Raw genomic sequence first — 19,616 nt, forward strand, 5'->3', positions numbered from 1 at the left:
CAATTTCAGAATTTATTTGTTCGTTTCGGGGGAAATCTGAAGGGGGCCCGAACAGAAGACAACATACATTCTTAATTATATATACCATTCTGTACCATCCGTCATTCGTTTAAACTACTATCTCATATTTTTTGACATCTTTTAGGCACCTTTTCTTCTGCGGCACCTGTGTATATTGCACACTTCGCACATGCCACCAACCAGGCCTGGTTGGGGCCAGGAGGGCAGGTGCCAGTTTTTCAGAAACAGCCGCACTTGTTGGTTGCTCCAGTATTACTATATATTAAGGGTGTACCTGGACTTGATTAATTAGTCAGCCACTCATGGTTGATCCTAGAAGTGAACATCGGGTGTCACGACTGGTATCTCAGCAATGACATGTCACAAGCTCACCCACCAATACAATAGCAGGGCAGTTCAACCCATTTCCACACAAACAACGCCTCGCATGGGCCAAGGAACATTGGCAATTGATCCTCGACAGATGGAAGAAGGTCGTCTGGAGTGATGAGCCCTGTTTCCTGCTGCAACATGTTGATGGCCAGGTTTGCATTTTGTTTTAAACAATCTGAAATCCTATCTCCTGGTTGCACAGTTGGGGTTTCTCTATCCATATCTGCAGGAGGTCTACCCTGACTACAGTGCCATCTTTCAACAGGACAATGTACCTTGTCATTGGGCTCATGCAACTAATGAGTGGTTGGACAAACATGACAACAAATTCACCACATTGCCTTGACCCCCAAACTCCCTTGACTGCAACCCAATTGAACATGTGTAGGATAAACTAGAACAGGGTGTGAGAACTGATGATCCTCTTCCATGGAATGAGCATGAACTGATAGAGTTGCTGCAGCAGACACGGGTGGAGTTATGCACGAATGATGTTCAGCACCTTGTGGAACCTGTTCCTAGAACTATGCATGCCATGATTGTACAGAGAGGTGGATCAATGCATTATTAGGTGGGCATTCCTAATGCAAAGCTAACTTGGTGTGTATTATATTTATACTATTATTTTTAAGGCTATTATAGCCTGTTTTTGTTTAGGAGTGTCCCTTATTTTAAATACATTGACTTTTTTACTCAAGTTTTAGGGCATTATAAATGAATTATATATTAAAGGAAGAATTATTGAGGAAGAAAAATTTTTTACATACCTTGTTTAGATGCTAGGATGTCTTTTCTTCACATTTCTGCTGTTCGGCTGTTAAAAAAAAGGGGGGGAGGAACATGGGGGAGTGTTTGATGCAAGGTGGGAAGAACAATTTGAAAACCCGATTTTTTTAAATAATATATATACATATATGTATATATTATTATACTTAAGGGCACTTCTATGGGGAAGGGGAAAGGTTTTTATGGGAAACTGGGGTGGGGGAGAGCGTTAACAGGGGTGCGAGCCGTTTCAATCATGTGACCGTTCTCGGAACATTTTTGGGATGAGTGTATCCCGAAATGACAGTCACATGATCGAAACGGCTTGCACCCCATTAACGCTCTCCCCACCCCAGTTACCCATAAAAACCCTTCCCCAAAGAAGCGCCCTTAAGTATAATAATATATATATATGTGTGTGTGTGTGTGTGTGTGTGTGTGTGTGTGTGTGTGTGTATATATATATATATATATATATATATATATATTATTTTATAAAAACCCGGGTTTTCAATTTATTCTTCCCGCTTTGTGTCAAACACTCTCCCCCCCCCCGTTCTCTCCGTCCTGTTTTTAACAGCCTAACAGCAGAAGTATGGAGAATGAAGACATCTAGACATCTAAACAAGGTATGTATAAAATTTTTCTTCCTCAATTATTCTGCTATATTTTCCTTTAAAATACACTTAATACTCTCTAGGGGTGCTTAAGGGTCAAAGCTGTATAACTGAGAGGAGACCTCCACATAGCCTTTTAAGGAATGTGGAGAACCGACCAGGGCTTCTGACCTAATGTCCAATCCTCACCTTCTCATGGTGCACCCTGTTGGGTATCTACTTGGATACTGAACGAACGAGTATGGGCTGGCAATTTGGGATTTAGCCGACCAAATTGTATTCTTATTGGTTAAACCAAAATAAAAAATGATGGTACAACATGACAAAATTTCATGCCGGATGGGGCGTTGCCCGGTTAAACAAGGTCCCCGTTGTTTTTGCCAGGGAACCAGGGCGAACAGTGAAAAGTCAGTTACTGGAACAAATCTGAAAACACACCCCAACTCAACATCACCAGAGTTAAAGATTGGTACTATCAACATAAGAAGCCTGAATGGCAAAGAAATGGAGCTAGCTGAGGAATTAGATAAGTACCAGATCGACATAATAGGGGTGACTGAAACAAAAAAGACAAAAACTGGTGAGATCTTTCTGAGCAATAAATACAAAATGTTATATTCAGGCAATGACAATCAAGGAAAAGAAGGAGTAGCCATAGCATTCAACACAAAATATGAGGATGATCTTCTTGAATGGCAGTCAGTCTCAAGTAGAGTAATGTGGGCAAATATCAGAATGGGCAACTGGACAATGAGACTTATTTGTGCCTATGGTACCACTGAAGGTTCTACTAAAGTAGAAGTAGAGGAATTTTTTGAGGCTTTAGAAAAAGCAACTGACACAATGAAAAAGGAAAAGTTGGTCCTTGTTGGGGATCTAAATAGCAGAGTAGGAAATGATTGTCAGACATACAAAAATATTTTGGGAAAATTTGGAGAAAAGAGTAAAGCTAATAATAATGACAAATATCTGTTGGATTTCTGATCAGGACACGGACTGGTTATTACTAACATGTTCCAACATAAAAATGTGCACAAATTCACATGGAGAGAAGAGGCTAGGAATAAGAAAAGTCTCATTGACTATGTTATAGTTGATAGTGATGTTTTCTCCCTGGTGCAAGACACCAGAGTTTACAGAGGATTTGAAATTGGAAGCGATCACTATTTAGTCTTGAGCAGGATAAAATTGAATTGCATATTGAAAAGAAGAACACGTAAGAAAGTTTTAAAGCGAATAAAAGTTGAGCAGCTCTCAGATGTGAACTGTAGACTAAAATACACAAAGATTATTGAAGAAAAAATGAAAGAGTTTGAGAACAGGAATCAAACCTTGGAGATTCAGTGGCAAGCCTTGAAGAAAGTCCTGACTGATTCAGCTAGAGAAGCATGTGGTGAAGTTGTCTGCAAGGATAGAAAAATTAGAACTCCATGGTGGACACAGGAAGTTAAAGAGGCAGTGAAGGAAAAGAAGAAAGCATATCAAAATTTCCTGACAAATAAGTCAGCTTGTGCTCTTAGAGAATACAGAGACAAATGCAAGAATGCTAAACACTGTGTAAAACTAGCTAAACAAAAGTCATGGGAGGACTTTGGCAAGAATATAGAAAATAAATATCAAGAAGGTGACAAAATATTCTGGAGGTTGTTGAAGAAGCTTAGGAATGGAAGAAAGAGTGCTGTAAAAGGAGTTAGAGATGATAAAGGTGACATGAAAACGGGAGAAAAAGATATTCTTGAAGTATGGAGTAATTACTTTGAAAAACTGCTAAATGAAACAAGCAGTGATGACAGGACAGTGGTAAAAAACACTGACCAGGCATGCAGTCAGGAATACATATCCATACTTGAAGTAGAAAAAGCCATGAAAGGCTTGAAATGTGGAAAGGCAGCAGGAGTAGATGATATTCGACCAGAAATGCTAAAGTATAGTGGCATAAGAGTCTTGCAGTGGCTGCACTGCATAATTCAGAAAGCCTGGACAGAGGGATGAATTCCCGATGATTGGAGTAGAGCTCTCATAGTACCCATATATAAAAAGAGAAATAAAACTGAATGTGAAAATTACAGAGGTATTTCCCTACTGAGTGTTCCTGGCAAGATCTATGCAAGAAACGGTTGAGAAGAATTGTGGAAGAAAAGCTGGGTGAAGAACAAGCTGGATTCAGGCCAAATAGAGTCTGTCAGGATCAGATCTTCACTTTACGACAAATAGTCGAAAAAGCATGGGAATATAACAAAGATCTGTATTTAAGTTTTGTCGATTTGGAAAAGGCATATGACAAGGTGCCAAGAGAGAAGCTATTCAATACGCTACAGTTATATGGTGTCAATGGGGCATTATATCAAGCAATACTTAGTCTTTATTTGAGTTGTAAGTCAGCAGTTAGAATTGAAGGAAGTACAGGAAGGTGGTTTAATATTAAATCTGGTGTGAGACAAGGATGTACATTATCCCATCTGTTATTCATTATCTATATGGATCACATTATGAAGGAAAGTGGTATTAAATATGATATCAAAATTGCAGATGTTAATGTCAGCTCTTTACTTTATGCAGATGATGTTATACTTCTAAATAAATCCGCTACAAGTCTGCAAGATTCTCTGCCTAAATTGAATAACTGTTGTAATAGATATGGTATGAAGGTCAGCAATAAAAAGACAAAGACAATGAAAATAGGCAGAATCACTGAAAATGTCAACTGTGTTGTGAATGGAGAACCTGTGGAACAAGTAAAACATTTCAGCTAGTTAGGCATGATTTTTAGTGAAGATGGTAAATTAAATATAGAAATAGATAACAGAATCAGCAAAGCTGGTATGGTCGGAAATCAATTGAATAAATTCATATGGAATAAGAGAGAAATTAGTTGGAACACTAAATTAGCTGTATACAAGACAGTGTTCAAACCAGTTTTAACTTATGGATCTGAGAGCCTGGTCAGAAGTAAAACACTTGACAAAAGACTAGAGACCGCAGATATGAGAGTCCTGAGAAAGATTAGAGGCGTGAACAGATGGCATCAATGGGAATATCATATTAAAAACGAGGATATTAGAAAAGAACTTGACATTGTCAGCATCCAGGAATGCGTTATTAGCAGAGCTAATCTGAGGTGGTATGGTCACTTAAACAGAATGGGCGAAGAAAGATTAGCAAAACAAGTGTTCTCTGCCAGGTTGGCATGGAAACGACCCAGAGGAAGACCAAGATATAGGTGGATTGATACGGTACAAAGTGCAAAGACAATAGAAATATAAGATCTGATAATGTTGGAGTCTTGACAAGTAACAGACTGATTTGGAGGAAAATTGTATATAGGAAGTTAGTAATGATGTAATTTTTTTCATGTAGTACTATCATATCCTGTACATCCTTTGAGGGTACATGGCAGGAATTAGATGATGATGATTATAATGCTCTAAAAATTTCTTGAGTAAAAAAGTCAATGTATTTAAAATAACGGACAATCCTAAACAAAAACAGGCTATAATAGCTATAAAAATAATAGTTTTTAAGAGGAGTAGCATGTGAATTTTCCCAGAAATAATACCACGTTATATTTATACTTTTTTATTTAGGGCATTAGGCATGAATTACTTATTATACAGAATATGTGGGTCTAGGAAGGGGGCGAGTGTCAAATTTAAGATTCATAACATAAGCTAGACTGGTTGGCCAAACAGATAGCATATTCACTCTCCACCTAACAGGTTGAAGGTTTGAGTCTCACTGCAGGCATGGGTGTTTGTAAAAGTCTGCTCTGGATGAGCTTGTATAGCTCCTTCAGTTTATAAGGCTTGGATTTTTTTTTTTTTAAACTTCACAGTATAAACACTTCACAGTATAAACAGCACCAGAAGAGGGAACAAGAATTTTAATTAATTTATTGAACTTGCTAATATTTTACTGGTTTTCTAACATCATCAGAGCAAAAGTTACAATTGAAGTGACACAGCACTCAATTAGACTGTTATGGAAACAATTCAAGCTGCAACTGAAAGAACTAATGCCTTAACAAGGTGCCCTCTAGGGATAATAGTGAAGTTAATTCACAGAAGTCTGTACTATTATGGTCTCAGAACGACTGTCTCCCAGATCTTCAGCAAATTAATAGATTCATTCTTATTGTTAGGGGACTGCTTCATAGCCGATGCCAATTCTAAAAATAGTCTCTTATGACTATTTTTAGTCATAAGAAAGGTCATTAATATTATTAATGACTACTGTATAGCACAATTGTCTTCTTCCATTTAATTTTGTGCGAAGGAATATCCATGGCATGGTCTTCCAGTCCTAACTTGTCGTACAGATGATTAGGGATATACACTCAATGGACAAAGTATTAGAGATACCTACCTAATAGCGTGTCAGTCCTCCTCTAGAAAGAATAACAGCGTGTACTCCCTGAGGCATTGATTCCACCAGACCTGCACCCTCCCATCAGCTCAATACAACTGATAATGGGATTCATCAGACCATACGATTCTGGTCCACTCTGCAGAGATTCAGTTTTGATGGTCTCAACACCAGTCGAGGTGCAATATCCAATGACGAGTTGTCAACAGTGGTACATGACTAGGGCATCGGTTCCCATGGTAGGCAGGGTATGGCATACCATTCACTCGCTGACACTGCTTGGATCTCCATCATTGAAACTGGATGTGATTTATGCTGCCATTGCCCTGTGGTTGGTCTGTATGAGCCTGGACAGTATATGTCAACCCCGATCATTAATGGTGTGTGTGTGTGTGTGTGTGTGTGGTTGGCCACCACGTGCTCACTGGTACTGATACATCCATTGATGGTATACTTACAGTAGATCCCTTGATATGGTTGCACTCAAGACCCCTAGAATTCTTACCACTTGGGCGATAGAATGAATTTCTTGCACCGATAATACATCCATGATCAACATTGCTAAGATCACCACATTTACCTATGTTCGTTGACTGTGATTCACTGTCAGAAAGCCCCCCAACGTCTGCCTATTTACTATCTGCGTTCAGTTTGGGTACGTTTCATTCTCCGCAGGGATGCCAGTGTCAACTTTTCATCATCCCTATTCTCTAATGTTTTGTCCACTGAGTGTAGTTCTTCAAGGCAGATGTTACCAGATCTACTAGTCTGTCCAAAGTAGGCCAAGCTACAGAAACAGAGCATTTTATACACTGCAGGATGCGCAAGAGGATGAAGTTGATGCCTTAAGAGAATGGATGTAAGTAACTAATTGCACATGTGGTTTGAAGGCAGTATGGAGATTATAATCACAGAGAACTTTAGCAACCTTTTCAGATATACCTTGAACATAGGAATGAGAAGAGTTTTGCTGTGATCTTGTATGTTAGTTATAGGAGTTATGGCGGGAGTATGCAGTATTTTGTTTACCTTTATGGTGTTTGTAGGCATTGGTTAAAAAAACTCTTGTAAAGGTACTCAAATCCAGTTGCCATTAGAATGTGTCATGTGTCATTAGAACAAATAGCCCTGGCTCTGCATATAAATATTTGGAGGATGGTGGTGATGTGATTGCTTATGTAAGTACATTCCTGTATGTGTGGGTTTTCTATAAACAGAGAGGGATAATGAACCATTTTGGTAGTCATTTCACTAGTGTGTCTAAGAGGAGGGAAACAGTGTTAGTTTCTTGTTCTATGGCAAAGTGAATTTTTGGATGTTGGTTCTTTAAATGTACTAGAAACGTATCTAATGTGTCTAGGTCATGAGGCCAAATAGCAAAAATATCATCTACGTAGCACAGCTAAACTGCTGATTTATAAGTAGCTGTGCTGAGTACTTGGTATTTCAGAAATTCCATACAGAAATTTGGGGTAATGAGGAGTAGAGTGAAAGCGGGAACCCCATAGTGGTACTATCCGAATGTTTGCATATTTTTCCTTCCCATGTAAAATAACCCAAATAAATGTGACTATTAAATTATTTAAGGAATTTACAATGTATACTGGAATATTAATTAAAAGAAACTTTAATAAATACCTCCTATATTTTGGCAATGTCACATTGCCATCTTCACGGGAACATACAACTATGACACATGCACGCAAGCGCAACAAAAAGCAAATGAAGCAGAAGAGAGAAAACTACTGTTGTTCCTAGAATCCTAAAGGTTCCCCTTAGCAGGCTATATTGGGTTGTCTTGGCTGTTGAGCTGAAGTTCTCAAGATGCAAGCTTCCCAAATTTGGGGCAGTCTCATGCACCCAAATTTGTTGAGGTTTGGAAAGTGTTGGATATTAAGACCAATTGAAGGAATACTTGCTGCCTACCAAGACGAGTGGACAGGAAAAGTGCTATGATTGAGACATAACATGATGAAAAGTTGTCTCAATCATAGACAGACATAACTTTTCACCTTTCTATAAACTCTCTATAAAAAGAAAGTTAATTTTCTATAAAAAAGAGAGATATAGAGGAGAGAGACCTCTAGGGAGGGGGGGGGGGGGTAGAACAAGAGCATATTCCTAGAAGTTTAAAAGGAGAGCATGAGCACGGGAATGAGGAGCAAGTTTTTTCACTTTGGAGAACACTAGGTTAGTGAAATGCATGAATGAAACAGTGAATAAGTTTAAGGTTGATGGACATTGTATTGATAGTAAGAATCATCCACGAGTATTTGTATTTTAACTTATTATGGTCTGGTAATAATAGTAAATCATATGCTTTGCAGAAACTTCAAGATTTTTCTTAATAAATGTTTAGGTTAGATTAGGCCAATGTAGGTTAGTAAGTTAGCCGCCGCAGTGCAATTGGAAGAACAGCGGAACACTGTGCCCTTTGATTGGAAAAGAACCTGGGTAGACCTGGAATCGATTCTCGTCATGATGAGGGGAATCTTTATATGGGCTTTTTCAAGTTGAAGGCGAGTTACCAGATCTCATATGGTGGTAGCAGGGTTTTTTCTCTCAGAAACTTGGGTTTTTCATCCCGTGTACAGACAAATTAGCCTTCAGAACATATGCAATTTACAGACCAAAAATACTGTTGTTGGTGATGATGGGCGATAGATGGCATTGATGGAAGTAGTGTCGTAGTTGGAGAATTAAGTAGTAGTGGAGAGGATGAGATATAGTGTGCCCTCCCATGATGAATCCTTGGACTGCCTGGAGGTGTCATGTAGTAATAATAATAATAATTAACATTTATAAAAAGTTAGATAGACACCACAAACAGCAGTGCTTGTCTTTATTTGTCTTTGTATGGGATTGCAACATTTGAATTTGTCAGAAAGCTATTTACTTATGCTTAGCAAGAAATGATATTCGTTGTTAAATCAAATAAATCCTCCTTTTGTTCACTCCCAAAGGGAGTGAACAAAACTCTTTTAGTCGTAACTTTTGGAAAACAGCAGACAATTTGATCTCCACTCTTAATAATCACCAGAAGTCGAGGTCATGTCCAGCAATGATTTGTAGACAACTGTCACCTTCTTATGTATCCAGTCCTATCCAGTATTATTGTTTCAAACATTGAGAGGCCTAAAGTCGATTTTTTTGGATTGCAGTAATAAAAATCCAAGTTTCCAGGAGTATAGACACCCTACTTACCTATGCAGCGATCATTTCACTTGTGAAATGGCTGGTGGGGGGTAGACATAAAAAAGTTCTTCCCGTCAGCAACTGGATCTAAACTTATAATGAATTTCTTCTGCTGATCCAACATCCTAAAATGTACCACAAGGTTATAGGATTCTCACATTCTTATTTTTTATTCATAATGTTTATCTGAAGAGACAGACAATTTATGTAACCTTGTTACAACATTTCTGGTTCTATAATGCAAGATTATAGACCATTTGAGGTTCAATTCTACTGCAATGTCCTATCATTCTTACAATTTTGAGAATGACAGGACATTGCATCCTTCAAATACTCAGAAAAGTCCAAACCTGAAGCGTACAGATCACCATCTCTTTACCAGATTCATAACAATGCTCACTGATATTTGTATCATTATCACATATCCATACCTTAGCTGAAATTGCACATAAATTCTCAACATTGCACCCCAAGAACCTCTATATACAAGTGGCCCAGTTGTGAAGTTACTTCCTGCACAAACTTTGTTTGCTTACACTCGGATAAAGGATGAAACCAAGAATATATCTGGTTTAATCCTTTATCCAAGTGTAAGCAAACAAAGTTTGCACTTGAACTATTTTCAGGACTGAGGCAACTCGTGGTAAAGGTGGGATAAGTTCTAATTACCTGCCCTAGTATCCCATAATGCAAAGCACATCTCGTTGTGGACATGTATACTGCTATGCATTGAGGGAAGGGTAACTATCCAGACCAGTTTTGACCTTGATTGAAGTCTCGTCAGTGGGAGCCAGATTCAGAGGTGGTGATACTAAGGTGGAAGTAATGCAGAAGTCATATCACCATATATAATTGGTAGCATAGCCAAAGTAGAAAAAACTTCCATCAACTATCTCTAATCGAGAGAATTTTAGTAATAAGGTGTTGACATCTTTTGGCAACTGGTATATGGTGATATGACTTCTGCATTACTTCCACCTTAGTATCACCACCTCTGGGTCTGGCTCCCACTGACGAGACCTCAATAAAGGTCGAAACTGGTCTGGATAGTGACCCTTCCCTTAATGCACAGCAGTATACATGTCCACAAGGAGATGTGCTTTGCATTATGGGATACTAGGGCAAGTGATCAGAACTTATCCCACCTTTACCACGAGTTGCCCCAGTCCTGAAAATATAACACTTCAGGTGCAAACTTTGTTTGCTTACACTTGGATAAAGGATTAAACCAAATATATAATTGGTAACATGGCCAAGTAGAAAAAATTTCCATCAAGAATATAATTTCTTGGCATCTTTAATTTATAGTATAACCGATGAGACCTCAAATAAAGATCAAAACTGGTCTGGCCCTTCCCATAATGCATAGCATTATGCATGCCAGTAAGGATATGTGCCTTGCATTATAAGATGCTAAGGCAACTGATGTGAAGTCATTAACCACTATATACAAGTATACAAGTAGTCCAGTCGTGCAAACTTTGTTTGCTTATACTTGGAATCATTGTCAAGGTCTTAGAGAAATTAGTCAAGAAAAGAATACAGGATTGGATAGATGAAAATGGGATATTGTATGGGGGACAACATGGTTTTGTGAAGGGTAGATCATGCCTCAGTAACTTGCTCATGTTTTATAACACAGTGATGGCTGAACTGGATAGGGGTAATGGGTTTACAGTAATACTACTGGACCTTGCCAAGGCTTTTGATAGGATACCACATAGAACCCTAATCAGTAAACTGGAGCAGATGGGGATAGATATAGGGTTGGTGAGATGGATAGGAGGGTGGTTGAAGGAGAGATACCAGAGAGTGGTTTATTCAGGAGTGGAGCCTAAAAGACTGCTTGTGACTAGTGGAGTGCCACAGGGCTCTGTTCTTGGACCACTGCTTTTCAATTTGTTCATCAATGATATAGGAAAGGATTTGAGAGGAAGATTTGAAGGAGAGATACCAGAGAGTGGTTTATTCAGGAGTGGAGTCTAAAAGACTGCTTGTGACTAGTGGAGTGCCACAGGGCTCTGTTCTTGGACCACTGCTTTTCGATTTGTTCATCAATGATATAGGAAAGGATTTGAGAGGAAGTGTTCACTTGTTTGCTGATGATGCAAAGTTGGGTAGAGCAATTATGAATGCACAGGATGTCAAAATTTTACAGGATGATTTGGATAGTTTGGAGGACTGGGCTAGAAAAAATGGATGTCAATTTAATGTGCCAAAGTGTAAGGTTATGCACTTTGGGGTGAAAAGAATAGCAGCAGTATATCGCATTGGTGGAACCGTACTCCAGGAGATTGATGAGGCCAGGGATTTGGGAGTGTTGGTGGATAGGGAATTGAAGTTTAGGGGACACATTGCAAAAGTGACTAAAACAACTCACCAAATCACTTGGCTTCTGAAAAATACTTTAACATGCAGAGACAAACAAGTTGTGGTTCCTCTGTATTGAGCCTTGATAAGACCCCATCTGGACTACTGTGCTCAGTTATGGGCACCAGGGTTTCTTCGTAATGGGGAGGAGGTGGAGAGGATCCAGAGACGAGTGACCAAGATGATAGCAGGTCTGTGGAATGAACCTTATGAGAATAGGTTGAGGATTTGTGGGTTGCAGAAATTGGTCGATAGGCGAAGGAGGGGTGATATGATTGAGACATTCAAATTACTGAAGGGTTTCTATAAGATTGATCCAGAAGATATTTTTGAAAATATGACTGGTGGTGGGAGGACTAGGGGCCATGAATGGAAGCTGGGCAAGAGCGTGGTTGACAAGGGTGTTAGAGCTAGGTTTTTTACTTGGAGAGTGGTGAATGAGTGGAATAAGCTTCCAGAGTCTGTTGTGGGTGCTACGACCGGGAATGAGTTCAAGGCAAGGTATGATAGATACTGTGTGAATGTCGAATAGTTGTTCTTGACATGATGTTAGGGCCTCCCTCGAAGAGTCTGTCAACTCCTTGGAATTGCCCGGAACAATAATAATAATAATAATAATAAAGGATGAAACCAAGAATATAATTTCTTGCCATCTTTAATTTATACTTCAAACAAAAAAGATCCGAGTTTGATTCCTGTTGAGAGGAATTATTATGTGGGGTTTTTCAACTGATGGTGTCAATCTCATATGGAGATAGCAAGGGTTTTCATCCCACATAAAGGAAAATTGGCCAGACAACACATGATTTACAAACAAAAATACTATTAATGGATGGTAGACAGCATAGTGTATAGGTGGTAATAGTGGTAATAGTGGAAGTGTAGATAAAGAAGTATCCAATGTGGGTTGTGTGGAGTAGAGTGCTATATTATAATAATATTATATCATAATATAGTATATTATTATTATGACGCCTCTAGGGGACTCCAAAGACTCATCGAAGGAGGGCACCTACTCTACAACTCTGTCTACTCTACAGCTCATTTTACCCACAACTACACCAATGCCATCTACCGCCCATCACTAGTATTTCCACAGACAATCACAAATATCCATGCCCACGGTGGGATCCAAATCCACAGCCTTTTGGCTGGAGAGTGGATATGCTAACCACTCGGTCAACCAGGCTGGCATAATATAATAATTTTCAAACATCCATAATTTACACAGGATTCTGACCACAAGTTTAAATGCATTTGTTTGTGATGGAAAAGTAGGGGATTCAACTAAGCTATCAGGAATGCTTAATTCTGATTATGTTACATTCTTCTAATAATTGACAGTACAGTGATACTTTGATTCACAAACAAAAAAATATTTCATCTTCATTGCTGGAGTATAGTTTCTTTTTCTTTTTTTAATACTGTATTTCTAAAATTGCTGGTTTTCAGGTAGCAGCAAGAGTTTCCAATTTTTGACTTTCCAGATTTGTAATGAATATGTAAGTCTATATAACATATATAAATATACACATATATAAAGATAACATATATACACAAACACAAAATGCAATACATAATGCATGTAAGTTGCATAAGTTTCCATATGCAACTTACATGCCATTTCATTGGTTGTTAGTAAGCATGGCTGAAATGGATGGGAGACATCACATAGTTAAGCAGTTAATAATAACATGGAAAATGGGTGGTGTGTTAGAGTTTTGTTGCTGGAGAATGAAGCTGTTTTTTTTTTCTTTTCTTTTATTCTTTCTTTTTTGTTTCCAATCAAGAAAGATTGTTCTGATTTGTGAACAAAGAATTTTCATTATGAAATTTTTTTTTGGTAATAACTATATATGCTGTGCCAAAAAGCTTTCCAACAAGACTCCCAAATGAGAAGTGTCAAACAAATAAAAAAAAATGTACCATATTATCATCAAGTCTGAAGAGACTGGTTCAGTATATGATCAAAAAACATAACCATAGTCATACAGTCCTGAATAACATCATGCTGAAAGATGTGAAGTTCACTGTAGAAACTCTCTCAACAGAAGGGCATGTCTTCATGGAATGCACAAGTTGCGGTCTGCCAATCAATCATGCAGCCAGATTGTGGTACTGTAACTGGTTTAAGATCATTATCTATAACAATATTCAAGTTGCAGATAATTTTTTTTTTTACTGATGAAGCAGAGTTTCTTGTGAGTATCTTAATAGCCAGATTTCCTATATGGTTTGAAGCATTTATATGCTTATCGAGAAAACCCAGTGCATTCAGTGAAAATCAGCATTTGATATGCAGTCTCATAATGAAGGAATTATCAGTCCAATATTCTTTCAAGATGACAAAAGAAGAAGAAGAATGTTATTAGGACATTTTAATGCACTTTCTTGCTTTATAATGAAATGAATACATGGCTTTTGAGAATTTGTTGGAGAATCTTTCATTTCACATGGAGACCAAATAGGTCTTCATAATGAAGACCTTTTAGGTCTCCGGTCTCTGCCCCCCCCCCATCTCCATGAGATATCTTTTTATAGGACTATCTCAAAGGATGTGCAAACAATAGTAATCCACACACTATAGAAGAAGTGAAACTGAACATCTCGGAAGCCACTGCAAACATAAATCAAAGAACTTTTCATCAATGGTACAGAATCTGGTGAAACTGGTGAATGCTTCCATTAAGAAGAATATTATTATTAATTTTTCAGGCTTCCAGAGTCAGAAGATTCACTGCAGAATGCCAAACACTTACCGACTACAATTCTATTATAAAACTTGGCCTAAAACTTTCAGTGTTGAATCATCCTTCATCCATGCTGGCAACACACTCCATTCATTCACCACTTAGCTTGAAAGAAAAAAAAATCTCCTTTTCACTTCCTTACTCATGTGACCTTTGTACAGTTTATAGGAATGCTCTGTTGTCCTTCTATCCTATCATCCTGTGCAATAATTTCCCTAAATCTATATTTAGGGAAATTCTCTCTCTTCTCCTTCTGTTCCACCAAGCTCTGCAGACAGCATTCCCTATTTGTGCTCATACTCAACAGTCCAGAGTCTGGAGTCTCGTTGCCTCTGCACTCTCTTTCACTCTAATGTTTCTTTATCATCCATATTACTGAGTGAGTGAACCATTTCTGTGCACAAAAATCTAAATGTGGCCTGATCGATGCCTTATACCAGAACCATCACCTGCTTATTCCTACTAAACTTGGTAGAACCTATACCTATCCACCAATACTTACTCTGGCCAAAGTAAGTAACTTGACACTTAGCACAACTGAAATTATGTAAAAACTTGATGTAGCTTAAAATTATCAAAGCGCTTTACATCGATTTTTTTACATAGGTCAAGTCCCATGAGAACTGTAAATAACCTCATTTGTTTCTATGTATATTTTGCAAAATTAATGTAGTTAACCCTGTGGGAAGTGAATGTATTTACTGTTTTAACATCAAAAACAAAGGTAATGCTTTCCCAGGGGAACTTTGTATATGTATATAGTTATGTGTAAGAGCGCAGGAAAAGTTGTTTACTAGTTTTGTATATAAGAGTTGCTTACTGCACTAACACCTTTAAAGATAGTATCTAAGAGTGCTGCTAGGTTTAGAGAAGTTTCCGCGGCTCCGAAAGGAGAAGCAAAGTATCAAAGAGGTCCGCTAGTTTTAGAAACAAGTTTCGGAGGAGAACAAAGACTGGATTAAACTTGAAAGAAGATAAAAGAGTCATGGCAAATCCTTTGGGGTTTACTACCCCTAGTGCAAGGTTACGAGATCGCAAAATGCATAGAGAAAGCAATCTCCCTATCCGCAGCCCCGAAAGGAGAAACTTCTTCTTCTTCTTCTGCAGCTTCTCCCACTTAAGTGGGGTCACTGTTTCTTATGAGTCTCCTCCACACCTTCCTGTCTTGGGCTGTCACCACATCCAAGTTCTTCATCTTCAAGTCCTCTTCTACCAGCTCCCTCCATCTCTTCTTTGGCCGTCCACGCTTCCGCCTTCCTTGCACATCCATCTGCATGACCCTTCTTCCCACATATTCGTCCTCCCTCCTCATCACATGACCAAACCATCTCAACCTTGCCTCCTGTATTTTTGCTCCTAAGTTCGTAACTTTCACTGTTCCCCTGACATAGTCATTTCTCAGATGATCCTTTCTGGTCACACCGCACATCCACCTAAGCATTCTCATCTCTGCTACTTCCATCCTGCTAATGTTATTTTTCCTCAGGGCCACAGTTTCTATAGCATATGTCATAGCTGGCCTCACTACTGTCCTATAAATTTTGCCTTTCAGATTGATCGGCACCCTCTTATCACATAACACTCCAGCCATCTCCCTCCAGTTCCTCCAACCTGCTTGTATCCTGCATCCCACTTCCTTCTCACCTCCTCCATCTTCTTCCACTGTCGAACCTAAGTATCTAAAGTCTCTCACCTTCCTGATGACATTTCCTTCCAGCTCCAGGTCTGTCTCCTGGCCACCGCCCACTGCGCAACACATATACTCTGTCTTACTTCTGCTCAGTCTCATACCTCTCTCTTCCAGTACTTTTCTCCATCTTTCCAGTTTAGTTTCCGCTTCTTCTCTTGAATCTACACAGAGCAAGATGTCATCTGCATACAACATTGTCCAAGGTGCATCTTCTCTCACCTCCTCTGTTACCACCTCCATCACAATATTAAACAGAAACGGACTTAATGCTGACCCTTGATGCAAGCCAACTGTTACTTGAAAACTTTCTGTCTGTCCCAAACAGGTCCGAACACTTGTCTTCACATTTCTGTACATTTCCTGCACCAACCTGACATATTTCTTTTTGAAACAAAGTATCAAAAAGGTCCGCTAGTTTTAGAGACAAGTTTCGGAGGAGAACAAAGACTGGGTTAAACTTGAAAGAAGATAAAAGAGTCATGCCGAATTCTTTGGGGTTTACTACCCTTAGTGCAAGGTCGTGAGATCACAAAATGGATAGAGAAAGCAATCTTCCTATTGTTTAATTCATGTATAATTTGTAAATAAATGTGTTTTAATTATTTGTTAAAAGAGTGCTACCTGATCTTTTATTTTACAACTGCACTGTTAATTCTTAAATAAATCGGACTTGTGAGTGGTAAATAATTTAAGGCAATAAAAACGCAGTTCAGTTACTTACGAACCACGACTGCTAAAGTAAACATTGATAAAAGAAACTTCGCTCATGAGAGAGACGGAAATCTATTGGAAGGTATATTTAGTCTTATGCCAATTAAACGATATATTGGTGGCACAGTCTGACAAATAATTTCCAGTATTCATAAGCATTCGACTAGTAAATACGGAAGGTGGATAATCACAGCATGCAGTAGAGTAAATGAGAAAGGAGAAGAGAGAAAAACCGCTTTAGAATAAAGCTATAAAGAATTAAGAATAAAGTTAGGAATGGAACAGAGATAGAAGAGTAAAAAGTAAAGCTATTAAACATATAAGAAAAATTAACATACGTTTACAATGACACAGACAGCAGAAGATATTACAATGATATACCCATTCTTCAGTCCAAATTACCCTATCCAAATTTTCTTGTAACAACATTACAAGAAAGTCTGGCTTCAGCAAAGGTGCCCAGGGAATGGAAGGAAGGTAAGATAGTGCCATTGCATAAGGGTGGTAACAGACTGGAAGTGTCTAATTATAGACCAGTCTGTGTGTCATCAGTAGTTGTTAAGATCTTGGAGAAAGTAGTGAGGGACCGTATACAGCAGGGCAGATGAGGGTAATGTTATCTGTGAGAATCAACATGGATTTGTGAAAGGGTGCTCTTGTTTTAGCAATATGCTGGCCTTTTATAATAAAGTTACAAGAACATTGGATGAGGGAAAGGCATATACTGCAATTTTCTTAGACTTATCAAAGGCATTTGACAGGGTGCCACATGACAGGCTGATATTTAAGTTGCAACACATGGGTCTGGATGTCAGATTGGTCAACTGGATTCAGGATTGGCTGTCTGATAGATATCAGAGAGTTGTGTATGGTGGAGCAGTTTCAAGGAGACAGAAGGTTACAAGTGGGGTCCCACAGGGCTCAGTACTAGGACCTATATTGTTAACCTTTCTATCAATGACATTGCCAGTGGATTGCAAGGGGATTGTTTGCAGATGATGTGAAGCTGGGAAGGATTATTAGTAATAGTGCAGATGTGGTAGCCCTGCAAGAGGATTTGAATAAGCTAGATAGATGGGCAAATGAATGGGGGTATCAGTTTAATGGTGCAGCAAAATGTAAGGTCTTGAAGTTTGGGAAACATCGTTGGGATGCTGCATACTCTATGGGAGGAGTTATACTGGAGAAAGTTGGGGAGACAAGAGATCTGGGGTTGATGATTGATAGAAACCTGAAGTTTAGGGGACATATTGCAAAGGTGGTGAAGGTAACACAGAGGATTGCTGCAATTATGAGAAGTACCTGCAGAGATAAGAGGGTTATCATTCCGTTCTATAAGTCTCTGATCAGACCACACTTGGATTATTGTTCTCAGATTTGGTCCCCAGGATTTGAAGGGGATAAATTAAGTGTGGAAAAGATACAAAGACGGATGACAAAGGTGGTCTCAGGACTGTACAAGGATAGTTATGAGAATCGGCTGAGGGAATGTGGACTGCAGAGTTTGGCGGATAGAAGAAGGAGAGGTGATATGATTGAGACTTTTAAACCGTTGAGAGGTGGTTACAGGGTTGACACTGGGGAGTTCTTTCACTTGGTTGAACAGCAGGAAGGAGTGATGACAAGAGGCCATCCCTGGAAGTTATGAAAGGAAACTGTGAGCAAGAGGGTGAGGAGTGGTTTCTTTGCATGGAGGATGGTTGAGCCGTGGAATGCATTGCCTGATAGAGTGGTGAGGGCGAGAACGGTCAATGAGTTTAAGGAGTGGTATGATAGATTTTGTGTTTCTTAGGGGGAACCTCCCCTTGATGAGTCTTGACAGACTTTATGTTCTTAGGAAGGACCTCCCACGATGAGTCATTTGACTCCATGGAGGCCTGAATAATAATAATAATAATAATTACATTAGAGCACTGCTCAACATTGCTCTTCCTAATTTAGCATTGCCAACAAACAACTGAATCTCCTCTCCATTGACATAAATTAAACAACAGTGGCCCTAGAATAGAACTTCATGGTGCGCCACTTATCGCATTCCTTTTTGAAAACACTTCCCCACCCACAAACACAACTAGTGGTGCCTACCAGCTACCCTCTCACCAAGCTATCCATTCTGCTCAATTTCAACAATAGCATGTCATGTGGTATTCTAACAAAGAATGTGCAAAAGAGCTGGAACAAAGTCAATGCCCTTGACTTGGTTGTTTAAGCGAAGTCTGGCAAGAGAAATAGTTCCTGAATAATAATTTTCTCGAATATTTTATGAACTATATTTGAATTTTGTAATGTGCTGTATTTTATGCATTTTGTTGCTGTATTGTTGTTTGTTTTATATATGCTATTTGTTGTTGTTGTTGTTATTATACATATCATGCAGTGAAACTTGAGTTTTTTAATGTAAATCAAGTTCAAAATTATCAAAATTTATAACTATAATAATTATTTTTTGTTATTTTGTTTAGTTTAGTGTTTTAGTTTTCATCTTTTCCTTAGGTGCCTATATAGCCTATATAGCTTTGTGATAACTTCCATAATGCTAGAATGGCAAAAAAAAAAAAAAAAAAAAAAGCATTATAGATTTGATTCTGAAAAATCTTCATAAGTTGAGTAACTTCTTTCTGTATCTTTTCTCAACCCAAATTAATCAAACCTTGGTTTCTGTAAATAGAGTTTTCTCACTATCAGGTTTTTACCCCATAAATCAGAAACACTGATCATAGAACTCGCACTATTTCAGACAAAAATACCAGTTAGAGTTAAGGA

General features: G+C 38.5%; 1 protein-coding gene across 2 annotated transcripts in view; it reads right to left on the reverse strand.

Moving 5' to 3' along the window:
- LOC150097601 (32 kDa beta-galactoside-binding lectin-like) overlaps positions 1-19,616 on the reverse strand; it is a 144,022-nt gene that overhangs the window by 104,466 nt on the left and 19,940 nt on the right. The window lies entirely within an intron of this gene.

Source organism: Typopeltis vanoorti, chromosome 17, assembly GCF_054136105.1.
Source record: "Typopeltis vanoorti isolate ZY-2024b chromosome 17, IOZ_Tvanoo_1.0, whole genome shotgun sequence".
In the NCBI taxonomy this organism is placed as follows: domain Eukaryota; kingdom Metazoa; phylum Arthropoda; class Arachnida; order Uropygi; family Thelyphonidae; genus Typopeltis; species Typopeltis vanoorti.